This window comes from Nomascus leucogenys, chromosome 16, assembly GCF_006542625.1.
Source record: "Nomascus leucogenys isolate Asia chromosome 16, Asia_NLE_v1, whole genome shotgun sequence".
Taxonomy (NCBI): domain Eukaryota; kingdom Metazoa; phylum Chordata; class Mammalia; order Primates; family Hylobatidae; genus Nomascus; species Nomascus leucogenys.
In genome coordinates this window covers 43074734-43098179 of record NC_044396.1, presented here as the reverse complement: position 1 = coordinate 43098179, position 23446 = coordinate 43074734, and the positions used below count along the sequence as shown (strand labels likewise).

The 23446-nt window shown below is 41.8% G+C and overlaps 1 non-coding gene across 1 annotated transcript; it reads right to left on the bottom strand.

Moving 5' to 3' along the window:
• Window positions 1-15874: 15874 nt before the first annotated feature.
• On the bottom strand, window positions 15875-16083 carry LOC115830713. Its single transcript, XR_004026265.1, has one exon. It is a non-coding gene; the product is annotated as a small nucleolar RNA SNORA73 family (small nucleolar RNA).
• Between the last annotated feature and the right edge of the window lie 7363 nt (window positions 16084-23446).

Here is a 23446-nt window from a genome sequence, read left to right as displayed (position 1 = left end):
TATGGACTTAGATTAGTGACTTTTAAAAATATTTTTAAAATAATGAAATAATAGCAGAGAAATATACAGAGAATAACATAAGAAAAATTCTTGCATCCATTATGCAGTTTGGTTGATTCTTTCATTTGCTCCAGTTATATACGTATACATGCTTTGTGATATTATAGACAGTCCCCATTAACAAAACATAATGCCGCAGTTCAATTATAGAAGATCTGGGAATGACAAACAAAAGAGGTGCATTTAGAGATCCAGAAATAAGGTAATGGAAATGTGGAGAAAAGACCTACCACTTAGAAAAAATAGGGAAGGAAACGATCAAGAGGTCTTCCCTGAATTTTAGAACGATGGTTTCTGAGACAGGCAAGGTTAATGTGCAAAGGCATATCCAATAATAGATATCTAATACTCTGTAGAAAACAAATTGTGACTTACATAACTTCCTTAACATGTCACGTTGTTAGAAATATTGACACACATTACCGCTAGTTACAGAGTTCACTAGCCTAGAAAGAAAGAGCAGTCTCTATTGAATGAGACAATCTTGCTACAAAGCTACCAGTTAATGAGAGTGGCTGAAGAATAATTGCTGATATAGTGATGTGTAAGGGCTCTAACAACTTGGAATTTGTCATGATTCAAGGAAATTTAACTTTGCATTTCCTGCGACAGTATTTGCTAAGGAAAATTTTAAAAGTAACCCGAGAAACTCCTGTTTAAAAGTAGAGTCGATAACCAGGGAAAGCTCTTAGAAAATCATCATATATAAATATTGCTATGAAATCATCAATGTGATCATTACTTGTGATTTTTATCTTCTTATTGGATAATCAAGATAAACAATATTACTACATATCTATATCTCCCCATCTCCCTATTGATATGTTTATTAAGTAAAATAATCAAATATATTCTGACCTTCCCTTTTTTATTAGTAGAATTACTCTATGAACATAAAAACAATAAAATTGTATTTCTTCAAAATATTCTACATGTCAAATTTTTAATCTTCCCTTCAAATAAGGAAAATTTCTGAAATTTTAATACAGTCAATAAAATCTGCCCATCTTTTTATAAATATTATTCCAAATATATTTAATCCATATAAGCATTTATCTACTTATTTTCTTAAATATTTATCTATCCATATCTATAGCTTATATAGATGTATATTTTGCAAAATCTCTTCATAATGTTCCAACCCAAGAACTCAATCAAATTACAGTTTCTTGTGGATGGTCAATATATAATGTAGACATTTTATTAACTAATTGCTGCTGATCACTGGTTGATTGCAATTGTTTTGGTATCTTTATGAGGTAGACAAAATCTTAGCTTTTAAAAAGGAGAGAATATGTGAAGTGATGGAAATAATGTTCTGGAATTAGACAGTGGTGATGGACACCCAACACTGCAAATTTACGAAGCGCCACTGAGTTGTATACTTAGAAATAATTAAGTGAGGAATGTCAATGTTATGTGATGTGCATTTTACCACAATTTTTTAAAGAAATGGGTATTTTATTCTTTCCTGCTTGGAGGTGACACTTTGTTCAGCCTGACAGTCCTTTTTTTCTCTGGGAGTTATATCTGATCTGAGGTGGACAACACCTAATGAATATCCTAATTATAGAACAGAGTGTTTAGAAGATCATTCCAAGGGCAATGGGAAATGTGATAATTTACCAGAAGACTGGAAGCAGTTTAGCATCTCTCTGTTTGTGGGAATTTGGCCTATAACTTTGTTTTAAAATACCAAATTCCCATCAGGCCAAAAAGATCAAAAGAGAAGACAAGATAACTGTGGCCCACCTTGCAGACACCACCACCAAGCAAGCTGGCCTCCCTTCCTGGGTAGGAGGTAGCTTCTAAACGGCACATAACTAAATGTCTTTGACATAAAGGCCAGGCGGCTCCAAGCCGCGGTGATAGCTTGCACTAACAAAGCAGGGAAGTCCAGACCCTGGTTTATTTACAAAGCCTACGTGCTAGAAACTACAGAGATAAAGCTGTTCCCAGGGGGAGCGGCATCAGCACCAGCCTGGGATGCTCCCCTCTCTCTTGTTTCCGAGACAATATCCAAGCTGAGCAGACTTGTGCAGAGAAGCCAAGGAAACGGACCAAGGAGTCGGGCGCGGTGGCTCACACCTATAATCCCAGGACTTTGGAGGCCAAGGCAGGCAGATCACTTGAGGTCAGGAGTTCGAGACCAGCCTGGCCAACATGGTGAAACCCCATCTCTACTAAAAATAAAAAAATTAGCTCAGTGTGATGGCAGGTGCCTGTAATCCCAGCTACTCAGGACGCTGAGGCAGAAGAATCTCTTGAACCCAGGAGGAAAAGGTTGCAGTGAGCTGAGATCGCACCACTGCACACCAGCCGGGGTGACAGGGTGAGACCCCGTCTCAAAAAAAAAGAAAAAGAAAAAAAAGACAGGGACGAAGGAGTGCTGAGCCTCAGTCACAGGGCAGATGATCACACTCTGGCCCCTAAAGAGGCCCGGGGACTGCTCCATCTCCCCACCTGGCCCAGCCCCACACATTTCTTCAGCGTGTCTGTTAAAATACAAATCATCTCCCATGCCAACAGTTTAGACTCCATCAAGGGTGCACAGAATATGATGCTGCTGGTCCATGCTGGCAGGGGAAGAGCATCTGGTAGCTCAGTGCTCTCTCCACCTTAAAAGAGCTCTAGTCCTGGGGTGAAATATCTGTGCTGAAGTTTTGCTAGAAAAAACTTGGGAGATGAGTCTGTGCTAATGAGGTGACAAATTCCCCCCAAGGTTGGGTCTCCTCTGCACATGTCTGACAAGTAACCCTGGTTGCACATGGTCCACAGTCTGTTCTTGAAGATGAGTTAGCAACAGCCTCCTCTCCACCCACATGCCACACACACACACACACACACACACACTCACACTTTCCCTTCAATTGGTCAGTGGTTGCTTTGTGCCAGATCTTGTGTTAGAAGAGAGAATAAAACCATGGCTAGAACAAGGGCCCTGCTTTTGAAATCCAGTCTAGTCAAGGAGAGAGGCCAGCCTACCTCACTACAAGCTCTGTATGTGGAGTGAGGCTTGTGGGAACCCTGGGTTCCAGCTCTGGTGGGATGGAAGCCCGGGTAGGCTGGGGCCAGGGGAGCAGGGAAGGCCTGGGGGAGCGGCCAGCACCCTGACTACGTGTAGCATGAGGAGGTGGGAAGCACGCCTCTGTGCATGGTCACATGGTCACACAGTCACACGGGAGTTCTCACTGCACATGGGCCATCAGCACTTCCCAAATACCAAACCCTGATTGACTGAAATTGATGAGAAGATGGGAACTCGAAATACTTAGACCAATTGAGACAAAAGGATACTGTAACAGTGGTTTTAAATATTAAAACTTAAATATCTATTTATTCAATTAGCTAAATTCTAGACCCACAAATAAAAGTCTAGAAATTGCTTACTTGTCTTTTCCTAGTTACAAGAAAACAAATGTAAATTCTAGTTTCTCTGAATTGCAGAATCTAGCTATGGAAAAGAAGAAAAAGCAGAGTAAGACGAAGGAGGAGAGGAAGAGGAAGAAGTGGAGAAGGAAGCAGAGGGGAGGAGACGATGGAGAACAGTGAGGAAGAGGAGGAGGAGGGAGAAGAGAGGGAAGACGGGAGAGGAAGAGGAAGGGCTGAGGGGAGAGGAGGGTGGAGCCACGTGCTGACCGGACCTCTCTCTGCTAGTCACAGGGCACTAACACATGGTCAGCCCTCACTCACATAAACTATAAACAGGATTCTCAAGTCTATGGGACTCAATATTATCCAGGTTTTGTAGATAAGGAGCAAGAGGCTCTGGAGCGGGTGATTTGCCAGAGATGTTATGGCTAACAGGTGATGGCAGCACCATGTGCAGTGTGCCGCGTGCTTCTCCAGAACACAAGCGAAGTTAGACTATTTTAAAACAGAACTGGAGTTCCTGGGAAATGGTTTTCATCCTATAGTAAGCTTAGATTCTTCAATTTAACAGAAATGTGTGTAGTCACTACCTGGTCGGTCTCCCAAGCTGTAACACCACGTGTCAGCCCCGCTCCAAATCCTAACCATCACGCCTCAAATCCGAGTGTCCCTTCACCGCCACACCTTCCTTGCACTGGGCCCTCCCTCCTCTCCGTGGAGGCTTCCCCAGGCCCCACCAGTTCTCTCAGACCCTGCTGCAGTCCCCCGCACTCCCGAGAAGGGTCTGGGTGGCCAGGCTGCTTTCAGTCCTCAGCTCAGGCCCTGCTGGCTACAGGAAGTGAATGTACACTGTGGTCAGGCCATGGTCATTGCTGGAGCAAGCAGAGTCTATGTAAGAAACTAATGTAAAAGATCATTAACAATGTGGCTGGAACCCACCTTCTAGCCTCATTTCACACCTCTCTTCCTCCTCACTTCTCTCCGCCTCCCCATTTGCTGGTCTGGGACCTGGCTGACTGATCTCAGAGTCCCTTTTGGGGCCACAGTGTTGGCTCACGCAACTCTCTGCTGGCTTCCCACCCCTCCCTTCCTCACCTGACATGGTCCTTTGAGCCAGCTACGTGTGCCCTCCTCTCCTAAAGCCTTGGCTTCTGCCCCCAGCCAGAGTGGGATGCACCATTCCAGGGCCCCCAGAGCTCAGGGATAGAAGTGCATCCTCAGAGGAGCATTTACTATGCTGTACTTTAGCTGTAAGCTCCATGTCTGTCTTCTCCACCAGATTGTGCCTTATTAACCTTCTTCCTTCCACATGCCAATACAGTCCTTCCTCGTTATCCCCGAGGGGTGGGCTCCAGGACCCCAGAGGATACCAAAATCTGCAAAGCTTAAGTCCATGATATAAAATGGAGTTGCACTTGCATGTAAGATACACACAAACTCCCTTATACGTTAAATTATCTCTAGATTACTTATAATATCTAAGACAATGTAGATGTTATGTAAGTAGTTGTTATACTGTATTGGATTTCTATTTGTATTATTTTTATTGTTGTGTTGTGTTGTTTTATTGATTTTTTAAAGTGTATTTGATCCATGATTGGTTGCATCCACAGATGTGGGACCACCATAGGAAGGGTCAACTGTGGTGGGCACATGGTAATTGGTTGGGAAATCTGCTGAATGAAGATAAGCAGGAACATCCGAGACCCAGAAACCAGCTTCTCCAGGAGTGGAAGAAATGGCTCCTTATGGGAAATATCTGTGCTTCTGGAACTTAATGGTACAATCTTGTCACTCCTTTACTTCAAAATGTTCAGAGCGGCCCAGAATCTCAATTTCCAGAACTGCATCTAGCACTGTGTTAGAGAGCTGATTGCTATTCTGTGAGTGCCAGCGGGCAAGCCTGAGGGGCCTGGTGATGCCAGTCCAAGGAGAAGAAAGTCCCAGATCCCAGAGCAGCGGCCCCTCACCCTCCCCTGAGCCACTGCATCCCTGCAGGCAGCCCCCACTGTTACAAACCAACAGTCATGTGGCTGTTGTTTCACCTCCTGTTTCCCTCTCTTCTACCACTTAGTTTTCCTCTTTTCCATCTTCTCTCTTGTTTTACATTGCCCTTTTGCCTGAGCTCTCTTTCTTCCCCTTCTCTAGGCTCCATTTAAACTGGAAAAGTCACTCTAAACTGCCTCAGAACCCACAGAGTCAGGAATGACACCCAGCTGGGCTCTGCCGCAGCAGGACATCCCACACAATACACAGAACTTCTCAGAACCTCAGCATCCTCATCTATTATACTAAGGCCTCATACATCGTCCTTACTACATTTATCTTACTACTCTGAGCTTTCTTTTCTCTTCATCCTTATTTTCTTATTTTGCCTATTATTTTGTGTTATGAATTTAAGTAAGCTGCTCAAATACTTTTTTAAATGAAATAATAAATACACAAATAAGTCTTTAGGAGTTACACTAATTTAACTAGCTAAATCTGCAATGGGTTTAGCACAATGCCTGGCAAATGTTAGTTCACTCACAATGTTAGCTCTTTTCCCAGCTCTCATATAATATTATTTATTTATTTTCTAATTTATTTTGTATATATTTAAAGTATACAGCATGATGTTTTGATATACATATAATAGTGAAATGATTACTACAATCAAACTAACGTATCCATCGCCTTCTTTTTCTTGTATTAAGCATGCCTAAAATCTACTTGCTTCACATGTTTTCAGTAGACAATACAATTGGCTCCCATATCCTCCCATTCAGCATCCATAGATTCAGCCAATTGTAAATAGAAAACATTTTTAAATAAAAATAAACATTTAAAAATAATACAAATGAAAATGTAACCACTATTTACATTGTATTGGGTATTATTAGTAACCTGGAGATGATTTAAAGTACATGGGAAGGGCCAGGTACGGTGGCTCACACCTGTGATCCCAGCACTTTGGGAGGATGAGGTGGGCAGATCACCTGATGTCAGGAGTTCGAAACCAGCCTGATCAACATGGCGAAACCCTGTCTCTACTAAAAATACAAAAATTAGCTGGGCGTGGTGGTGCACACCTGTAATCCCAGCTACTTGGGAGTCTGAGGCAAGAGAACCCGGGAGGCGGAAGTTGCAGTGAGGCGAGATCATGCCATTGCACTCCAGCCTGGGCAACAAGAATGAAACTCTGTCTCAAAAACTAAAATAAAGTATATGGGGGATGTGTATAGGTTATATGCAAATACTATGCCATTTTATATAAGGGACTTGATCATCCACAGATTTTGGTATCCTCACGGGTCCTGGAACCAATCCCCCAAGGAGAGATGACTGTACAATATTATTAACTATAGTGCTCCTGCTGCACAGTGCATCCCTAGACTTATTCTATAGCTGTTTACTTATTTCACAAAGGGATTGTGAGATTTAAAGGAAACATGACGTTATCTTCACTCCTCACCAAAAAGTTTCCTTTTCTTTTTTTTTCCTTTCTCTATTATTTTAGTCACTTAGAGTTCTTGCATTCAAACATGGACTAGTGATGATAACAGTGATAACAGCCTGTGTTTACAGAAATATACCTATATTTAATGCTAACTTTGTGATTCTCTGCTGTAAGCACTTTAGAGATATTAACTCATTTAATCCTGCAAAGAAAACTTCTAAGGACCTTTTGAAGTATTAATGTTTCTATCCCCATTTTAATAGGTATATCCAAACTGAGGCACTATGTTTAGTAAGCTGCCCAGAGTTACTGGTGTGAATTCAGGTAAGCTGTTCCTTAGCCTGGGATTTCAGTTCTAACACTGAACTTTCCTTACATAGCAATTTGGCGAGAAAGAATTAGCTCCATCAATGCCAGCCTCTCTTTCTCTCTAATTAAAGCTAGGCATTTTGCCTTGCCCTATTCCAAGGTATAGTCTGAAATGCTCCACAGCTCTTCCCAGAAGAAATGTGGCTCAGCATTTTAACTTTTCCTCCTTATCTTCAAGAGATTTAGTCATAATGCATGAACTAAAGCTATAATGATTGTGGATGAGCTCGTTTCCTGGGGATGAGTCTGATGGCTCAAGGAGAAGCCAAGGAGGCCAAGTACCTTGAGCTGGGCCAGTTAGTCATCCACCCACAGGAAACCATCCAGACCAGGACCCAGAGTTGCATATGTACAGAAACAGCCTGTGCAGATGTGGGGGTACTGTCCTTTCTTCTTTCTTCTTGTTTATGAACTGGGCAGCTTCTGAGCCACCTCCACCGACTGGGTTAGGTGAGCCATGGAACTATTCAGAGAAAGGATCATGATGTGGAATTCCCAGGTCCTGGACATCTCCAGCCTCAGCCAAGGCCCAGCTCCACAGTGAGAAGGAGGGTCCATTTCAGGTCAAGAGTCTCCAGGAATGATGGCTAATGCCACCTATGGGGTCAAGTTCTCCAGCCTCAGAACTGGCCCTGCTCACCCACTGAAGGGCCAGCCGTGACCTCATGGGCTCTCTCTCCAGAACCAAGGCTAGAAGACTCACTCACAGGAGAGTCCACAATGGGCTCTTTTTAGTGGATAGAATTGTAATAAAGCAACACTCGAAGGGAAGACAAGATCTACTCACACCATGTGTTGCTGTCTGGGTAATTTGAAATTTGAAGTGTAACTAGTCTAGATTGAAGAACTTTTTTTTGTAATTTAATGTTTTTGCTTTACCCATAGACCTTCAAAACTGTTTTCCCACAGTTACAAAGATTTGCTTGCAAGTAAGCCTCCTTGTGACTTTAGTGACAAGTTACGAATGATTTGTAATTAGCATCTTCAGGCCTCCTGGGCATGTACGTGCCTAGGCAAAAGCAGCTGACTTGCCTGAGAGGAGCAAACACTGTTATCTTATTGATGATGTTAAATTGTTTGGGAAACCCTCTCTCCTTAGATGGGTAGGTGGTATACTCAAAAAGTTTTGCTTAGCTACCTACAAATTATCACAGACTCCAAAGAGTAGGATCTCCATTAATAAATGTGTACCATGCTTCAAATGGTCTGTTTCTGTCTATGGTAATGGTCTAGAAGAAGCTCAGGATCTGACTCTGAGGTCAGCCTCTCTGAGATCTAACAGCAGCAGCTGAAAACTCTGAACTGTTGCTGAACTCAGCATAGAGAGTAGATGCTAAATAATATTTGCTGAAGACGAAAAGGAGACAGGTGAAGAAGAGAACGAGGAGGGAAAAAAGGAGGACAAGAGAAAGGGCAAGAGAGAGAAAAATGATCTTTGTATTTTCTGAACCATAAGCTAAAAGTCGTAAACTCATTCACCAGACTCATTACATTAGATGATGTCTTCTAAGCAACCCAGTTTTCTAAATGTTTGTTACGTATCATAAACCCTCCAGTATTAAAAGAAATCCCAAAAGTACCTTTAAATTCAAAGTATCTAAAAACAAATGTGAAATACACATATTATGATTGAACTGTAATGTAATTATGTAATTAACACTGTGATAAGATCATCACAGAATGAAGCCTCATAAATATTGGATTGAAATATAATATGATATTATAATTCTAAAATGCTAAAAAAATCTGTAAAATAATTATTTCCATGAAGTTCACTCCAAATTTCTAAAAATCTAAGATTATCCTTATGTGGGAAAATAAGTTTTGAGTGGATAGCTATTTAATTTTCACTTGGGCAGATTTTTACACTAATGTAAATGTTTCTTTTAAAAATTCTTATAGAGACAAGAAAAGAACATTAATAAGCTCTGTAAAACCAGAAGAAATTTCTGATGACTACTCTATTTTTACAATTTTTTCAGAGGCATGCTGCTCCAAATATCTGGGTGATTACATACCCACTCATGTATTTCCTCCTCATGTTTATTTTGGAAAGATGGCAGGTTATTTTGAAAGAAAGGAAGAAAAAACAGACTACAGAGGAAACAGAGTTGCCTTGTATCTCATAGGGCAGTGGATTACTAAAATTACCAGACTTCACGGAAGGGAACAGAAAATTCACTGCTTTTGTTCATTTTATTAAATTTCAAAGCAGTTACAACAAGGTGATTTATATGTCCATGTTACTGAGACAAATAATGATGACAATAATAAACCTTAATTCAAGGAATTTTCCGTTAAGCACAAAACCAGTAATGATAAGGGTGACATTTTTTCCTGAGCTTTAGCTATCAGACAAAACTATCTTCCAATGCTTTCCAGACCAACGTAGTTTTATAGCTGATGATAGCACTGATAATTCAGAGAGATTAGGTAATAATGCAAAAATATAGTATAAGTATTACAAATCAAAGTTTAAGGTTTTGTTAAGATTTTTTGCTAGTAACTATTAATTTGAAGCATTCATTCATTCAGTCAACGGAAATGTGCTAGGCACTTACTGTGTGCTGCGAAAATATACCAGGCATGGGAAAGTGACAGGCACGACGTCCCTGGCCCAGGATGCTCACAGTCTGCCTGTGTGGCCTCAGATGTGGCAGTGAAAGTCATGAGAAACAGCAACTGAACACTGATGTTTGTAATAAAGCATCACCTCTCATACAATTCATTGAGCGAGCTTCTAAAAATATGAATTTTTATCTTTCTGAAGAGGAGATAGATTTTGCATTGATTTACATCTGAAAAAGTGTCCTTCCTCTAACAATGAAAAATGTCTACTGTACAACATTATTTTAATTGTGTCTCTGCAGGAAGGAACAAGTCCAGAATGATCAAGACGGTTGTAATCAATGACCTCTTCCAAGATACCTTGAACTTTCTTTTGTTGATGAGACCTTCTAAAAGTGGTCTGGGAGTCAGACCACTTTCTGGCTTACACCCATTTTAAACATCGCTTAATCGCATGATGTGACAATTTGTTATCAGATGACCCTGTGCTCATACACAAACACAGCCACTATCAGGCACAGACAGGCCATAATCTGGCAAAACCTTGATGAAACAGAAATAAACACAATGTGTAGTGCATATTAGTAAACGCAGGCATTCTGGCACACACGAACATTACAAACACCCTCGAAAGGAAAATGCTATGAGGCTATGTTTCCTTGTATGAACCTTCCCATCTATATAAACAAGGATAGAGAAAAGGGAAAGAGGTGAATCTTTGGAAATAATGTATCTCCTCTTCAATCTTGGAAGCAGCAACTCCCCTCTTAAGAACTAATAGTTTCCGTAATGTGTCATTTTCTCAGGGGGAGGGGACTAAGGTACAGCTAGACTGTCCCCTCCCGTCTGAGAGCTTACTCGTTTGAAGGTAAGTGGAAAGTGGGTTAGGATGGAGGATCTTAAAAGCCTGTTTGAGGCCTAGTACCAGTCTCAGGACAAAGCTTTTACTGATCCTAGACAAATGAAAAACAAGATGCTGGAATGAATTTTTCACAAAGCTAATCTTTAAATTTATCTGTATTTATTTTTGAACACACAGTACAAACTTCAAAAGGTGTAAAAGGGAATTCAATGAAGAGTAAGCCTCCCTCTCTCCCAGTTCACTCTTGGTAGCACATTGGATGGATCCACCCAATCCATTGTTCTGCACCTTGCCTTTTTTTAAAACTTAATTTATCCCAGAGATCTTTGTCAGTAGATACAGACCTACCTCATTCCATACAGCTAAATATTCTCACATAGTTTTGTATTATCATGCCATTTCTTTGATCCATTGTTGCTGATAATAAATTGAGTTTTGAAAAAAAATGCTCTTAGTTGGCAAAATTAAAAGTTGGCCAGCCTGTTTCTGCGTATGCACAATACCCACCCCTTAAGCATGTTTTTTTGTTGTTGTTCTTGTTTGTTTGTTTATTGGGGGTGTTTTGCTTGTTTTTTGGAGTTTTTGGTTTTTTTGAGACAGGGTCTTGCCTTGTCACCCAGGCTGGAGTGCAGTGGTAGGATCTCAGCTCACTGCCGCCTCGACTTCCCAGGCTCAAGCAATCCTTTCATCTCAGCCTCCTGAGTAGCTGGGACCACATGCAAGTGCACTATGCCCGGGCTAATTTTTCTATTAATTTGTAGAGATGGGGTCTTGCTATGTTGCCCAGGCTGGTCTCAAACTCCTGGCCTCAAGCACTCCTACTTTGGCCTCCAAAAGTGCTGAGATTATAGGTATGAGCCATGCCACCAGCCACAGCATGTTATTTTTTAAAATTCCAATTCAGGAAATTTAGAAATCTAAGAACCAATGCGTTCTTATTTGGTTCTTTAGTGACAGAAAATTGGACTTGAAACCCAGAGAACCAGAAAATAATGGTGAGTGTTAAAATAAATTTTTATATTATATTAAATGTACCATAATTGCCATCATGTTAATTTTTAACTTTTTTTTTTTTTTAACAGGCTCTCACTCTGTTGCCCAGGCTGGAGTGCAGTGGTGTGATCATGGCTCACTGCAGCCTCTACCTCCTGGGCTCAAGCAATCCTTTCCCCTCAGCCTCCTGAGTAGTTGCAACTGCAGTCATGAGCCACGGTGCCCTGCTAGTTTTTTTGTTCGTTTGTTTGTTTTGATACGAGGTCTCACAATATTGCCGAGGCTGGTTTTGAACTCCTTGGCTCAAGTGATCCTCCTACCTCGGCCTCCCAAAGTGCTGGGATTACAGGTATGAGCTACTTTACCTGGACTAATTTTTAATGTTTAATATGTAAAATAGATAAGGTTTTTAAGTTTTAATGTATTCCCACAAAAGTTAAGATTTCTACCAAAGAATAAACTGATTCTCTTAGAATTTGACTCTGTGTTATCCAAGGCAGTTCCATGGCTGTCTCCGTAAGCTATGTCACAGGCTGTAAGAAGAGTTGGTTATCAACAGCACATGGGAAAGCTAACATTTATCAGATGCACCAAAATTAACAGGCACTACAAACTCCAGTAAGTACATTTTAGAATTTATTTTAGAATAAAAGCTAAAACAAATCTTAAAACAATAAACAGGAAGGCTGAAATTAGTTTTAAAACAGTGAAAACAAAACTCAAGAATCTGATTGAAAACAGTTAAAAAGCAGCTGGGTGTGGTGGCTCACCCCTCTAAACTCGGCACTTTGGGGGGCTTAGGTGGGGGGATCATTTGAGTCCAGGAGACATGGCAAGATCTCGACTCTACAATATCCAAACAGGCCAGAGCGTGGTGGCCAAGCATGGTGGCACACGCCTGTAGTTCAAGGTACTCAGGAGGCTGAGGCAGGAGGATCACTTGAGCCTGGGAGGTCAAGGCTGCAGTGAGCCATGATCGTGCCACTGAACTCCAGCCTCAGCCACAGAGTGAGACCTTGTCTCAAAAAAATAAAGAAAACCATTGAAGACAAGCAGTTGAAAAGCATTTTAGTTAGGCGTTAGGTCAGGTTAAAATGAGAAATTTTAAATTTTTTTTAAACATTTTAGTTGTTTTGCAGCTTTTTTGGTGTAAGCAGTATTCTGTATATCTGAAACTCTGTATTTATATAATCTGCTCCAGAGAGCAGCCTAAATTTGAGCCAATTGTCAAAAAGATAATTATTCGATAAAATTTAATTTGCTTCAGATCCTTATTCTTCTAAAAACTGAAACTGAAGACTGTTCTAAAGATTTCCTTCACACCCCAATCCCTCGAGTACATCTGTCTCCCTGATCCCTCAAGTTAGCATTTGTCTTCCTATAATTGGAGGATGACATTTCTCCACCTGGCTCTGAAACTAGTACTTGAAGAGTCACCAGAAACTCCACAGCTAACCCGCTCCGTGAGCTTTCATCCATCCCCAACCACTCAGCACTCTCTAATGCTGACTCCTTGACCCAAGACTCAGGCCTTTCTTGGATATTGTAACCCTGGGCACTTTTCCTGTTGGATGTCTACACTCTAAGAGCTCCCTGCTGCTAGTTTCCTTGGTTCCTTCTACTGCTCTTCAAGGCCATCAGCCTCAAAGTTCTTCCTCCATAGTGTTCTCTAATCCAGGCTCACACTTTTCCTCCCTGTGGGTGAGTCGGTCCGTGCCATAGTGTACCTCCCACCTCTGTGCAAATGACCGCCTCTGGCATATTTCCGTAAGAACTTTCCACAAGCCCCAGTCCATATTTCTAACCACCTGATGATTGCTTGGTGACCTCAGACCCGTCATTTATTTCGCAGACCACTTCCTGCTCCCTCCAGCCACTGATCCAGTCACAGGGCTATCCACCAGCACCTAGGCCCTGCCAGCTCCACAGCTCTTTCATGGAAGAAGTCAGGCACTGTGCTGCAGCCACAGGGAGGAGTCCGGAAAGGTCAAACTGCCACTGGCTGAGCAAAAGAACATCTTTGCTCTTAATCAGGAAAAATCTCATTAAAATGTGGAGTGGCCTCTGAGGAGCAGGGGGAAAGAAACTGCGTTTTTGTGGTAGTTCTTCAAGAGCAAATCAGGGCCAGGCGCCGTGGCTCATGCATGTAATCCCAGCACTTTGGGAGGCGGAGGCGGGCGGATCATAAGGTCAGGAGTTCAAGACAAGCCTGGCCAATATGGTGAAACCCGTCTCCACTAAAAATACAAAAAATAGCCAGGCATGGTGGCATGCGCCTATAATCCCAGCTACTCGGGACTGAGGCAGAAGAATCACTTGAACCCAGGAGGCAGAGGTTACAGTGAGCCAAGATTGTGCCACTTCACTCCAGCCTGGGCAACAGAGCAAGACACCGTCTCAAAAAAAAAAAAAAAAAAAGCAAATCAGTTAAAAGGCTGAACCATACAAGTACTGGATATAAACAAACTCATCAGTCATTTCCATCTGTAACTTCTATCAAGGAGGGTTATAGCTGGTCAAAGAGTTATTTTAGGAAGTTGTGTCGAAAGCAAGAAGGACATCCCTGATTTCTTAAAGATTCCATGGGAATTTGATGACCTGTGCTCAATAATGTTTTTTTTCTGTATCCTTTCACCTGAGAAAAGCATACTGTATAGCAGGAGAGGAAAAGAGAAAAAGCGGAAAAGATTCAAGATAGCTACTAATAAATTACTAATAGTTACCATTTATTGATAGCCTAAGATGGACCCAGTGTAATAAGTATTTCATGTGCCTTGCAAAATCCCATGAGAGAGATATTATCATCCCCATCATAAAAAGGAAGAAGGAGGTTCAGAGAGGTTAGGTCATTTCTCTAGGGGACACACAGCTAAGAGCTAGGATTCAAACCAAGGTCTACCCAGTGCCAAATCCAGTGCTTTTTTTTGCCTTATTCTCCTCCATCGAAAAGGAAGATTCCAGAAAAAATGCCATCTATCCTTATAAAGAATTCTAGGCCTTTAAAACTATAATTAGCTGATGTTTCAGAAGTCATTATGTCAGTAATATATGTAGAAAACAATTCAGAGTGTTTTTCTAATTTGTTCCAATCGTGTGATATATTTAATTCTTTAAAACAGCAATGGATGATGGCTGGGCGTGGTGGCTCATGCCTGTAATCCCAGCACTTTGGAAGGCCAAGGCAGGAGGATCACTTGAGGTCAGGAGTTCGAAACCAGCCTGACCAACATGGTGAAACCCTGTCTCTACTAAAAATACAAAAAATTAGCTGGGCATGGTGGCAGGCACCTGTAATCTCAGCTACTCGGGAGGCTGAGGCAGGAGAATTGCTTCAACCCGGGAGGCGGAGGTTGCAGTGAGCCAAGATCGCGCCACTACACTCCAGCCTAGGCAACAGAGAGACAGTCCATCTTAAAAACAAAACAAAACAAAGCAAAAAAAAAACAAACAACCAAAAAAACCCAGCAATGGATATAAAGACACATTGTCAAAAAACTTGCCATTTGGGAACAAAGCATGATTGTACTCCCTAATTGTGAGTTTAGTGTACGTTGTGTAGCCATCCTCCTATGTCCCCTGACCCCCCTTGCTAAACTGCCAAACTCTCCTTTCTCTAGGGTGCTCAGAGGTAAAGTGTGCTCCATAGGTAAAGCATATGTATGCTCCACTGCCATTGTAATAAAGATTAACAAGCAACTGGTACTTGCTAAGCTAAGCCCTTCATGTATGATGCCTAACCTCACCCTCGCAGGATCTCTGAGACATAGACATTACGGGATTCCTTTTATAGATGATGAAGCTGAATGTTGGAGAGGATGAAGCATTAGCCAAGCATACAGCTAGTCAGTGAGTTCCCAGTCGTACTGTGAAACTTCGGAATCTCTGTTCTTAACCTCCAGCCTGTAATCATCCTTCTCTTCCTATTCATCCTTCTCGTGACTTAGCATCCCTCCTCTGTAAAATACCTCTGTGTCAAGTACCTGACACAGATGAGAGACCAGCGTTCCGGGTAACAGAATCTAAACACCACCTTTGACTCCAGAGTCTCTGGGGGGAGATGAAATTGTTCATTGCTCCCCAGCGAAAGGCAACTGAATTTGTTAACTCTATTAAATGCAATTTCTAAGTGAGATTGTCTATTCACTTGTTGTCTATCACATTCCAAATATGTTGGGTTTTTTTGTTGTTGTTTTATTTTTTTTTCACACTAAACATGTTTCCTGCACGATTTATCTCACCAGTCATCATCCACAGGACTCAGGGAAGCTATAGGAATATGCAGGCACAGGCAGGAGACCCAGCTTCATCTCCAACATTGTGGAAAGGGGCTGTACTGTACATCATGGACCAAACGTCTATGCTCCCCAACACCACTTCTACAGAGCCTGGGGAGAGTGACCTCCCAGGCTATCCATGTGGAATTTTATTTATTCTTGAAAGCTCTCGCAAGGCTTGTGTTCTAAACTTCACACTTATTACTCAGCGTGTCTCCCTTTTATTACTAGAGATTTCCCAAAGTGGATAAATGCAGTCAGCAGTCCAAATTCCTGGAGACTGGTCGGCTCTGACTGGAAGGAAGTGACATAAAATGGTGAGACCAGGCTTTGTAATCAGACAGTCCTGGGTTTGCCTCTTGACTCTGCCACTTGCATTTTATGCTGTGCGAACTTAAGTTACTTACTTAACCTTTCTGAGTTGGTTTCCTCAGTCTCCATGTTACCAATCCCATTTTCTGTCTCTTGGATGTTTGCACTGAATATTTTATGGGCATTGATTGCCAAATTTGATGCCTGCCTCCCTAGTCTCCATCAGGCTGCTGGAGTGCAGTAGCGTGATCTCGGCTCACTGCAACCTCAGCTTCCTGGGTTCAAGCGATTCTCCTGCCTCAGCCTCCCGTATGGCTGGGATTACAGGTGCACGCCATCATGCCTGGCTAATTTTTGTATTTTTAGTAGGGACAGCGTTTCACCATGTTGGCCAAGCTGGTCTCAAACTCTTGACCTCAAGTGATCTGACTGCCTTGGCCTCCCAAAGTGCTGGGATTATAAGCATGTGCCACCACGCCTCACCCTAAGGTATATTTTGAATCTGTGTCCTCTCTTCTTCAGAACTACTACCATAGGTCATACCATCGTCATTCTTTTCCTGGACACCAAAATGTTCTCAAAATTAGTCTGCCCCATTGCTTTCTTCTCCCCTTCAATCTCTTCTCCATCCATCAGCCAGAGTGGTCTTTTTAAAAAGAAAAGGGATTGTGTCATTCCCTCGTCAAAATCATGCAATGGCTCCTAACTCAATAATTTCAAACTCTTCTTCACACCCATTAGGATTGCTATTACAGAAAAACAAAAATCAGAAAAAATCATAAGTGCTGGCAAGGGTGTGATGCAACTGGAACCCCTGTACATTACTGGTGAGAGTGTAAAATATGCAGCTGCTATGGAAAGCAGCATGGCGACTCCAAAAAAATAAAATGTAGAATTACTATATGATCCAGAAATTCCATTTCTGAGTATAGACCCAAAAGAATTGAAAGCAGCAACTCAAACAGGTATTTGTACACCGGTGTTTGTAACAGCATTGCTCATAATAACCAAAAGATGGGAATGATCCAAAAGTCCATCAATAGGTGAATGGATATACAAAACATGGCATATGCATATAATGGGATATTATTCAACCTTAAAAAGGAATGAAATTCTGATGCATTCTACAACATGGATGAACGCTGACGACATAGTGCTGAGCGAAATCAGCCAGTCAAAAAAGACAGATACTTTACAATCCTACCTACATGGGGGTACCTCGAGTACTCAAATTCACAGAGACAGAAAGTAGAATTGTGGTTGCCATGGGCTGTGAGGAGAGGGAAATGGGAGTTGGTGTTTAATGGGTACAGAGAGTCAGCTTGGGAAGATGCAAGAGTTCTAGAGATGGAGGGTGGTGATGCTTGCACACAATGTGAACGTACTTAATGCCACTGAACAGTACACTTGAAAATAGTTCAGATGGCAAATTTTGTCTTATGTGTATTTACCACAGTAAAAATAATATCCAAAACTTTTACCATGATCTAAGAGGCCATAGGTGATCCAGTCCTTGCCTATCTCTCAACCTGCCCTCTCATTCATTCCCACCCTGGCTGCACTCTCCGGGCTCTGGCCGTTTGTCCCTTCTGTTCACCGTCAGACTCCCTCCTGCCTTGGAATATCGGCCATTCCCTCCGCTCCACCCCAGTGAGCTGCTTCTCCTCCACCAGCCTCAATAAACAGCTCCACAGAGAAGCCTTCTCTCACAGTTCAATCTTAAGCCTGCTATTTTTCCTGTCATATTTTTCTTCTTCCTAACATGTCACAGCAGAGTTCATATTCACACTTAGTAGCTTAATGAAAGCTGCCTCATTCTTTAAGTAAAAGCCCTGATCTCTTGTCACCCATGAGGCTTCCACCCACGACTGAGGTAACGTTCCCTTGGAAATAATAACTCAGGATGGTTGTGTACCTTTAATGAGAATTTTTGAGTACTCTACGTGTTTACTTTACCCATCCTAAAAAGGAGACTTCAAACTGTTTACCCACACTCTTAATTTAGTAGTTTCCATGGTGGGGGAAGGGGAAACTCTTCAACTTTCAGATTAAAAAATAAATATATTTCAAAAGGCTTCCTTCATCCCTGCCTTCCATCGTGGGAGTGGTTCTGCAAGGGGGAATTCCTCTGAAATAAAATTGGGAATGGCTCCAAGAGAGTTCATGTTTCTAATATTAAGTCTTCTGACTTCTGAGGACACGGCCCGCCCACTCTTTAATCATATCTGAGCAAATTCCCCTTGCCTGGGTAAAAGATCATAATATCTTAAGAAGGTTCATGAGCTCATGAAAGGCAACTGCATTCAGAAAGCCAAGACACTCCCAGAAACCTCGTTTAAGCTACTTTTCCCTTTCATTAACCTCTTGAATTTTCCAGATCAGGACCATACCAAATTTTAAATTATTTTCAACATAGCTTTTATTTACTACACTGCAAAGCAGAGAACAGCACATGCACTAATTCTCCGAAACTCTTCTTGTTGCATTGTCTTCATGAATATTAAAGAACTCAGGCAGATAAGCTTTAAATATTTTGTGAGCCCCATCTTCTCTTAAATGAATTTGGCACCCCATATGTTAATTTTCAATGTGATGTTTACCTATTGTCCACTTTGAAGTTGTATGAGAGAGAGAAAGTAGTACAGCAGCAGCAGATCTCAGATGATGAGAAACAAAAAAGCTTTCTTTACTTTTCTTTTTTTTTTCTTTTTTTGAGACAGAGTCTCGCTCTGTCACCCAGGCTGGAGTGTAGTGGCTCGATTTTGGCTCACCTCAGTCTCCTGAGTTCAAGCAATTCTCCTGCCTCAGCCTCCCCCAGTAGTTGGGATTACCGGCATGCACGACCACACCCGGCTAATTTTTGTATTTTTTTTACTAGAGACAAGATTTTGCCATGCTGGCCAGGCTGGTCTAGAACTCCTGACCTCAAATGATTCACTCACCTCGACCTCCCAAAGTGCTAGGATTATAGGTGTGAGCAACCATGCCCAGCCCAAAAAAGCTTTCTTAATCACTGAAATGCTTAAAATTTGCAAAGAATGCCAAAGATGTCGGTACTAAACGTGTGTCTGTTCACATGACATCTTTCACAGCCCTCTACCTACCCTGCTTCTTCAAGGCAGGCATGTAATAAAATGAAGGAAATGGCATAAAGTATAATTCACTGTATGTGGAAAACCATTCCCCACAACTGCTGTAAACACTGCAACTTGTACAGATGCCATGTGTATTATTTATTTTCTGGGCTCTAAAAACGAAAGACTAAAACTTCAGGTGAAAATGAAGGATAGAGAGGGAAAATGATCTCATGTGAACTCCATTCCAACTGGTGTAAAGAAAGTGTAAGTCTGGAAATAAAGAAAGCATTTTATAGACGACAGTTGTTTGTAAATGTAGAAAGCAAGAGATTTCCATTTACGGACCCTGAGCGCATTCCAGTACAGTGTCAAGTTTTGTGTGGCGATAAGGCCAGTGCAGGAAGCCACGCGAGACCAGGAAGGAAGTGCTATCAGCCTTGGAGCGGGCAGGGTCGTGCAGGGAGCTGGGCAGGCTCAGGGCCTCAGCTGTGTAACCACTGCCCTATTTTTAAAAGATAAACAGCACGAATAGCACAGAATCCACATGGGGGCTGCTTCAGAGTCATCCAAACCACACAAGGGGCTCTCTCTTCACTTTGGCCAGGCTTTGCAAGTCTCCCCAAAATGAATAGGGGGCGGAGATTGCTTGTGATGATTTGATTATGACTTTTGACCCAGTATCCACAGCTGGCTTTCAGGGCCTCTCCTTCTCCTAGCAGATTTCCAAGTGTCTTGTTTCTCTCAGCCACCCTCCACCCACTCTCACCACCACTTGCTGGAAAGAAATCCTAATATGAGTTAATGGTAAGAAGAGAAAGTTCTCGCCTTATTAAGAAACCAACAGACATCTCTAAAATGTAGTCCGCCAACAGAACTCACTATGCTGAAGAACTGGACAATGCTTTTTAGTCAGTGTTCAGGTCCAGATCAACAAGCAGTTATTGGGTGCTCACTGTGCTGGGTTAGTTGGCTGCCCTGGTCCTCACGGAGCACACAGTGTCGAGTGTTAAGGTGTTTACTCTTTTTTTAAAACACTAACACTGGGCACGAACTGCGGTCAGGGCAGTGACAATGGTAGAGAGTAGGCACCACAGGAAGACCAACAAGGGGGTCCTAATCCAAGCTCAGGGTGGGAGTGGGGACCAAGAAAACCTCAAGTGTGAGTGGGCACTGCCTGAAAGAGGTGAGAAGAAAAGCGAAGGAGGGGAAGTGCGTTCCCAGCCACACCAGCAGCATCTTCCCAGGCACAGAGGCCAGAGACAGCATGCAGCTGCTACCGGATCACACAGTCCACGCGGCAAGAATGGGTCACCAGGCACTTTCCCGTTGCTTTGAGGAGTGAACAGCTCCATGGGACTGGGAAAACGAGGAAGAATGAGGCTATAGGTTCAGAGGTCCAGGCAGATCCCTGAAAGCCTGTGGTCTGACCTCTTGAGGCCATTCTGCCTACTGGAGTGAGCGGGTACATCCATCAGGAGGCAGCCACAGAGATTGCAGGAAGGAAATCAAACCACAGGAAAATTCAGCAACGGCGCAGTTTTAGGCGAAAAAGATTGATAACTCTGACCCCATAATTTTAATTTTGTTCATCAAAAGATATAATTAAGAGAGTGAAAAACTGATGAATCAATAAGAAAATAAGGGAAGACAATGCAAAAATGGACAAAAAAACTTCAATAGGAACTTCACAAAAGAGGAAATTCAAATAGCCAAGGAACTACATGAAAAGGTACCCATATCATTAGCCATGTAAACTAAAACCAACAAAAGGACACAGTTACTTTTTGTTTGTTTATTTGTTTGAGACAGGATCTCACTCTGTCACCCAGGCTGGGATGCAGTGGCACAACTCCTGGGTTCAAGCAATCCACCATACCCGGCTATTTTTTTATTTTAATAGAAACGAAAATCTCACTATTTTTTCCAGGCAGGTCTCAAACCCCTGGCCTCAAGCAATCTTCATGCCTTGGCCTGCCAAGGTGCTAGGATTACAAGTGTGAGCCACCACACCCAGCCCTTATTTTTATTTTTTTATTTATTTATTTTTTAAGACATGGTCTCTGTCGCCCAGGCTGGAGTGCAGTGGTGCGATCTCAGCTCACTACAACTTCCGCCTCCCAGGCTCAAGCGATCCTCCTGCCTCGGCCTTCTGAATAGCTGGGCCCAGAGGCACTCGCAACCATGCCTAGCTAATTTTTTGTATTTTTGGAAGAGACAGGGTTTCACTATGTTGGCCAGGCTGGTCTCAAACTCCTGAGCTCAAGTTATCCACCCACCTCGGCCTCCCAAAGTGCTGGGATTACAGGCATGAGCCACCACACCCAGCCCCAGCCCTTTTTTTTTAATACCTTTTATTTTTTTTTTTTTAACAGTTTTAGGTTTGCAGCAAAATTCCAAGGGAATTACAGAGATTTCCTGTATACTCTGCTCCCACAGATGCATAGCCTCCCCCATTATCAACATCCCCCACAGAGTGGTACATCTGTTACAATTTATGAACACTGACACATCATAATCACTCAAAGTCCATAGTTACATTAGGGTTCACTCTTGGTGTTAGACCTTCTATGGATTTGAACAAGTGTATAATGACGGTATTTTCTTTGCTCTAAAAATCTTTTGTGCTCCACCTGTTCCTCCATCACTCCACCAGCCCCTTGTGACCACTGATCTTTCTATTATCCCTATAGTTTTGGTTTTTCCACAGTGTCATATAGTTGGAATCATACAGTATGTAGCCTTTTCAGATTGGCTTATTTTACTTAGTAATATGCATTTAGGGTTCCTTCATGTCTTTTCATAGCTTGATAGTTCATTTCTTGTTAGCACTGAATAATATTCCATTCTCAACATGTTTATTTATTTATTTATTCATTTATTTATTCTTGCTTCCAAGACATCTTGCTTCCAAGTTTTGGTGATCATGAACAAAGCTGCTGTTAAGAAACCATGTGCAGGTTTTTGTGTGGACATAAGTTTTCGACTCCTTTGGGTAAACACCAAAGAGTACAGCTGCTGGTTTATACGGTAAAGATACGTTTAGTTTGGTAAGAAACCACTCAACTGTCTTCCAAAGTGGCTTTACCATTTTGCTTTCCCACCAGCAATGAATGAGAGTTTCTGCTGCTCCACATTCTCACCAGCATTTGTGGTTGTCAATGTTCCAGATTTTGGCCATTTAATAGGTATGTAGTGATATCTCATTATTGTTTTAATTTGCATTTTTCCAATGATGTATAATGTGGAGCATCATATGCATATTTGCCAGCTATATATCTTCTTTACAGAGGTATTGCTAAGGTCTTTGACCCCTTTATTGGGTTGTTCTTGTTGAGTTCCTAGAATATTTTGAGTAACAGTTCTTTATATGATGTGTATTTTGTAAATATTTTCAAGTCTGCAGCTTGTCTTTTCATTCGCTTGACACTGTCCTTGGCATAGTAAAGGTTTTTAATTTTAATGAAGTCCAGCTTATCAATTAGTTCTTTCAGGATCCTGCTTTTGGTGTTACATCTAAAAAGTCATCCCCATACCACAGTCACCTAGGTTTCTTCCACCTTTTAGGAGTTTAATAGTTTTGCTCTTTACATTTAGGTCTATGATCTATTTGGAGTTAATTTTTGTGAAGAGTGTAAGATCTGTGTCTAGATGTGTGTGTGTGTGTGTGCACACCCGCGCATGCTCATGCGTGTGCATGTCCACACAGTTCCAATACTTTTTGTTGAAAAGACTAACTTTGCTCCACTGTAAAAGATTAGTTGACTATATTTATATGTGTCTATTTCTGGGTTCCCTATTCTCTTCCATTGATCTATTTGTCTATTATTTTGCCAATACCACACTGTCTTGATTACTATAGCTTTATATTAAGTCTTGAAGTCAGATAGTGTCAGTACTCCAACTTTATTCTTATCCTTCAATATTGTGTTGGCCATACTGGGTCTTTTGCCTCTCCATGTAAACTCTAGAATGTGTTAGAAGATATTAAAAAAACTAACTTACTGGAATTGTGATTGGGATTGCATTGAATCTGTAGATTAAGTTGGGAAGAACTGGCATCTTTATAATATTGAGCCTTCTTATCCATGAACATGAAATAGCTCCCTATTTATTTAGTTAT